Raw genomic sequence first — 6,242 nt, 5'->3', positions numbered from 1 at the left:
ACAAAGTTAGGAAAATCTCACTAAATAATTTTAAGACCTATGAGGATAGAAAAGTCAATGAAACATAATAGAGTCCAGAAACTGACCCATGCAAATATAATCAATTAACTTTTGACAAAGTTGGAAAATCAAATCAGTGAAGAAAAGATAGCCTCTGTAACAAATAGTACTAAGACATTTGGGCACTCATATTAAAAAAAAGAGTCCTGACTCATATCTCCCAATTTATACAAAACTTAACTCAAAATGATCAATAAATCATAGCATAAAGGTAAAAAATGAAACTACAAATCATCTATAAAATACTCAAGAAAAATCTATTTGACCTTAGGCTTGTTGATAAATTTTTACATACAACAGCAAAAATATGACCATAAAGTAAAAATTTATACTTTATCAAATTAAAACATTTTTCTATGCAAATGACACTCTTAAGAGAATAAAACCACAACTCATGGATGGGAAGAAAATTTTTACAAATGAGTGCTCACTTCAGCAGCACATATACTAAAATTGGAACGCTACAGAGAAGATTAGCATGACCCCTGCACAAGGATGACACGCAAATTCATGAAGCGTTCCATATTTACAAAGAAAAAAAAAAGAATAGAAAAAGAAAATTTTTACAAATGACATATTCAGAATTCATAAATAATACTTGAACCTCTTCAATAAGAAAATCAATGACCCAGTTAAAAAGTGGGAAAATTATATAAACAGACGCTTCACCAAAGAAGATATAGGATGGGAAATAAGCATACAAAAAAGATTCAACATCATTAGTTCATTATAAAATGTAAATTAAAACCACAAGGAAATACCACTACACATCTACTACAATGGCAATCTTTTAAAAAAAAAATTTCAGACAATACCAAATCCTACCAAGGATGCTGTGCAGCAGGAATTGTCACTCCACAGATTTTTAAACTGTACATACTTCATTGCATAGCGTGGGTTTTATTGTTTTCAAATAATCCCTTTTGTTTTTATTAGAAAGTCAGTGGCAAATAATTTAGCCAAGTATGACTAGATTTTGCATTACTTTCCTTTTCCCTCACACTCAATTTTTAATTATTTTTCTTTCAACTGGATTTGTAAATGAAAGTACATTTAAAATTGAGGAGGTTGTCTCAATTTCAGAGGATGCTGAGGAATCAGCTTGACTAAGTGTATAATTATAATTGCTAACCTTGGATGAAAGCAGAAAGACCAGCTAAGTTCTGTAGCTTACAGCATGGCACCTGAGAGAAAGCTATTCATTCCTGTTTGGGTAAGTCATACTAAAACCCATGTGGGGCTAGAAGAAGATGTACATTACTGATTGGAAGAATCAAGGTAATGATAATTGCTAATGAAGACATCTTTATTAACAAAATACTTTTTGTTAGCTCCTAAAATATATTTGGTATTTATTATATGTCAGGTACCCTAATACATGCTTTGCAGTCCTGTTCACACATAAGAACAAATTACTAGCATCTTATTAGAGAGAAATACTCCAAAATAGAATAGCATTATTTTATTTTCTCATTTTAAAAGTTTCCATAAAACTAAGATATTCAAATATAGCTTCATTACACAATATGAATAAAATAATATTGATAGTTATTAGCCAAAAGGAAATACGTATGATTCAATTAAATATGAAAGATGATACAAGATAATTTTCTTGAATATTCATACTTAATGGATATTTGCCATGATAAAGAAAACATGAGCTTCAGTATGCCTCAAAATTTTCCATTACAAAAAAATTTAGACAGACTTCCAGTGAAAAAAGAAGAGAACACACTGAACTTTTCACACCACTGAGAAAACCTCCTCAATTTTAAATGTACTTTCATTTAAAAATCCAATTAAAAGAAAAATAATAAAAAGTTGAGTATGAGAAAAAAGGAAAGTAATGCAAAGCTTACTATTTCTAAAATATGTGAATTTAATGGTGACCATAATTATGTGTACTGTGTACTAAAGTCTACCCGATGACAAGAAAAAGCAAAGGAAACTGTTTACTCTGGTGTTAATATTATTTTTAATATTTCAGTTTAAAATATTACCAAATAAAGAGAAACATTGACAATAAAATTTTCATTAGTCTGAGGGGAAAGGAGAAAAAAAGAAAAAAAAAGGAAAGTGTTCTATGGAGCTGATGCAAGCAAGCACAGTAGGAATGCAGTGGAAGATAAAGCTCAGTTAATGGTATGAGGAAAAATGAACGATGAGGCTCAGTTTAAAAAAAAAAAAAATGATTGGCAGTTTAACCCCCAGTGGTCTAGTGGTCTAAAGGCAACTTCTAGACTCTCTGATTGTGAAAGAAAATACCTCCACAAATAACACTTAAGAAAAGTGTTATTACAAAGAAGGGAGTTTTAGTTGTACAGTAATTAGATTTTAAAGGAGAAAAGAACAGAACACTGCTTTAGATGTTATTAGAGGCAATAATACTTAATGATACATTTCAATTCTAATTTTACTTGAATTATAAAATTGCAAGCCCCACTGTTTCCTCACACACTGCAAGCTCCTCCTCTCACAATCAGCATTTTATGAAACGTTCTTCTTAATTAACTAAATTGTTGTCTAGCCAGATATCTTGACTTCAAGAAAATGGATGTCGGGGGATTTGCTTGACAGAGGACCTAACAGAGTCTTCACGCACAACAGCAACATGACATTGGCTCTGAAAGAAATTTATAGTCCTGCTGAACAGAGGTTCCGCTACCAGCAGAAGAAACTGCTCTAGAGGCGCGATGACTAATATGTCACCACATCAGCAGTTCCTTTATGGAAGCAGAGGAAGAACACCCAAATAAATCAGATTTGTCACAGACCTAAATGCCATTAGGCATGTCAGCAGGGATCTGAATTAGGCATCTCAGAGCAAAGGATGGGAAAGTTTCCACCGCACTTTTCTGGGAGCCTCTTCCTCAGCAACCAGGCAGCCATTTTGGTAGCTCATACCCTACGTGTTTCCCCTAAAGATCTTCCCTAGATGTTGTTTCCAGATAATCCCATATATTTAATTTATTTTGGAAGGCAAACATGGGACTAAATAAGCACAATATATGCTGCAGCTCTTCTGTGTCCTTTTTGAGCTGTTCCATCTTTATAATTCTACACACAAACTGTAGTAATAAGCAGTCTTTATTTCTTGAAGTATATGAAGAAAAAGCTATTTAAGTAATTCGCCCATTTTGTTTCCAGGACAAGGGTATTATCATAAAAATGACTATGTCACATACACAGAAAGAGTGTCTTGCAAATTATATATTTAACAGTATTTATATATAACTCAGATATATAAACTAATTATATTTAATTTTGTTGTCTAACACATAAGTAAACATAAAATAACTTTTAAAATCTACCTAAAAAGCCCATTTTTATTTTATAATATTAATGTGTCTCTTCACTTCAGAAATTTTATAGAATATACCCTAAAAATTAGAAGAGTGTCGGGCACATCATAGATACAGTAACTATTTCTTGAATCTTTGATAAGTTACATTTTTATAGGAGGAAAAGGTTTGACTTATGAAAAGTTTTGAGTTATAAGGGCTATGACTTTTCCCGCCCCTCCCCCCCCAGAAATATATAGATGATTCGATTAAAAAGTACAGGATTCCGTTTCCATTTGTGAAGCAAATATTTATACAACTCTGCTGCAACATGATTGGAAATTGCTAGAAAATGAATATGCAAACTTTCAACAAAAGTGCCCCTTCTTTTTATAAATACTTCTAAATGTTTACTTCTTTTTATTTTTTAATTGACACATAATAATTCTACATATGTATGGGGTACAGTGTGATCTTTCCATACATGTATACACTGTGTAATGATTTAATTAGAGTAATTAGCATATCTGTCACTTCAAATATTTATTATTTCTTTGTTTTGGGAACATTCAAAATCTGCTCTTTTAGTTATTTGAAAATCTGCAATAAATTTTCGTTAATTATAATCATATAGTGCTACAGAAAATTAGAACTGATTCCTACCTACCTGTACTTTTTAATTTTTTTTAATTTATTTATTTATTTTGAGACAAGAGTCTCGCTCTGTCGCCCAGGCTGCAGTGCAGTGGTGTGATCTCGGCTCACTGCAAGCTCCGCCTCCTGGGTTCACGCCATTCTCCAGTCTCAGCCTCCCGAGTAGCTGGGACTACAGGTGCCTGCCACCACGCCCGGCTAATTTTTTTCTATTTTTAGTAGAGACGGGGTTTCACCGTGTTAGTGAGGATGGTCTTGATCTCCTGACCTCGTGATCCACCCACCTCAGCCTCCCAAAGTACTGGGATTACAGGCATGAGCCACTGCGCCTAGCCACTTTTTTATTCTTTAACCAACTTTTGTCTCTCCCTCTCCATTTGCTAGCCTCTAGTAACCGCTATTCTATTCTCTGCTTCTTTGAGATTAACTTTTTTAGATTCCACATATGAGTGGGAACATGCTGTATTTATCTTTCTTTGCCTGGCCAAATATTTTTGATTTAATATATTCATTATAGCATATATATTTCAAAAATCAAAGATAATTGAAATGATGAGATTTGGGGGAAGAAAAAACATGATTTTCTGGAACTCCATTGATCACTGGTAGATATTCAGCTTTCAAGACCCTGAGATATTTTTCTAACTGTTTGGATATATATATAGTTACCAGCTACTGTGAACAACAAGCAATTTCAATTTCATTAAAGAACTTGTCTAACTGAATTATAACTATCTATGAATGCATATGTCTCCCCTACTAACTGGGATCTTTCTTTTTCATTAAATTGATATTTATTTACTGGCTGTAGAGGCACTGGGGATTCGAAGATGAAAAGCATCTGTCTTGTGATCAGAAAACTTAGATTCTCACAGCAAGACAATTATGCACTGAAAACATCCATTACTATCAGAAAATGCTCATGATGACAATAGATACAAAGTGCATTGTTGACGGGATAGAGCATCTACTGATGAATAAATGTGTTTAAATATATTTCATAGAAAGAATTGTGGAAGAGCAAAAAATAAGAGACATGATGTGAAGTGATATTGACAGAAATGTATCCCAACTTATGTTTTCTTTAGATTTTAGAGATAACAATTCACTTGTCCTTTAAAAATCACATACTTGGCAACCTGGACACATTTTAATCCACTTGAAAGAATCATGGGAACTCTTCTCACGCAGGTGAATTTTGAGATGAGGTCTGAAGGCGAGATAGGAGGGTGTTAAGTAGACAAAGGCTGTGAAAGATGACACGTTTAAGTGGACAAGAGGAAGTAGAAAAAGGTCTTATAAGCAGGTAACAACTGACATAGGTATACAGAAATGAGAGACTATAAAATGTCCAGGTAAGTAGTAGTTCAATATTGCTGAATTGTATCATAAAAATAAGAAAAGAATTAGATTGACACTTGGAAGGAAAATGCAGTAAAGTGTAGGATTTTTCTTTGATCCCAGTTCTCTTAAAAAATTTCTATGTATTGTAGTCATTCAAGAAGTTAATTGAATGAATGAATGAATGAATGAATTATAATCTGAAAGTGCTGGATTACCTTGGCAAAATACTATACAAATCTTCTTATCCTATCACACTTTCTCTGTACTTTTACTTAGCAAACTTTTTGTGTTAGTAAAGTGAGTCAACCCTGCTTAACATATTCAATTTTGGATCTACAGAGAAGCAAATGTCTAGAGGAAATTAAAAGTGGAAAATATGTACTGGGGACTGAATAGGAGAAGGGAAAAGAAGGAAGAGGGAGACTTCATGCCACAGTGCCGGTCTGATGCCTGTAAAATGAGAGGGGGGAAAAAGAGGTTGGGAGAATCTCAGGCTCTAACACAGATGCAAGAAATGTTTGGCTAGGCACATAGTGAGTACTCAAGCCCAAATTCCTCGTAAGAGGAGTCCTGCATCTCACTTAACAACCCTTCAGTAGTACTACTGCTTGTTTAGTCATATATTGGTAGCAGGCCATGGAAAGAAGAGTGTGGTCACAAATGCAATGCAATGGGGTATCCACACAGGCAGCAGCTGGGGTCAAGAGTCCATTACACTCTTTGTAGCAGGAAATCTAAGTGGCATATTTGCATGGCTGCCACAATATATAAATCTAAATGGAATGTTCTCTGAAGACTGACTAAAACATGGTTAAAAATCATATAGAGATCATGTTCTGAAAATATTAGAATTCTCTGTCTCTCAATTCATCTTTGTGAAATTGTAGTTCTCTGTGGTCTCAT

The 6,242-nt window shown here is 33.6% G+C and overlaps 1 non-coding gene across 1 annotated transcript; it reads left to right on the top strand.

Annotated features, from left to right (window-relative positions):
* The first annotated feature begins 483 nt into the window (after positions 1-483).
* LOC115934537 (U6 spliceosomal RNA) lies at positions 484-590 on the top strand. Its single transcript, XR_004070307.1, has one exon. It is a non-coding gene; the product is annotated as a U6 spliceosomal RNA (small nuclear RNA).
* Positions 591-6,242: the final 5,652 nt, after the last annotated feature.

Source organism: Gorilla gorilla, chromosome 3 (assembly GCF_029281585.2).
Source record: "Gorilla gorilla gorilla isolate KB3781 chromosome 3, NHGRI_mGorGor1-v2.1_pri, whole genome shotgun sequence".
NCBI lineage: Eukaryota > Metazoa > Chordata > Mammalia > Primates > Hominidae > Gorilla > Gorilla gorilla.
Note: the sequence above shows the minus strand (reverse complement) of the source record. Positions and strands in the feature narration are given on the sequence as shown.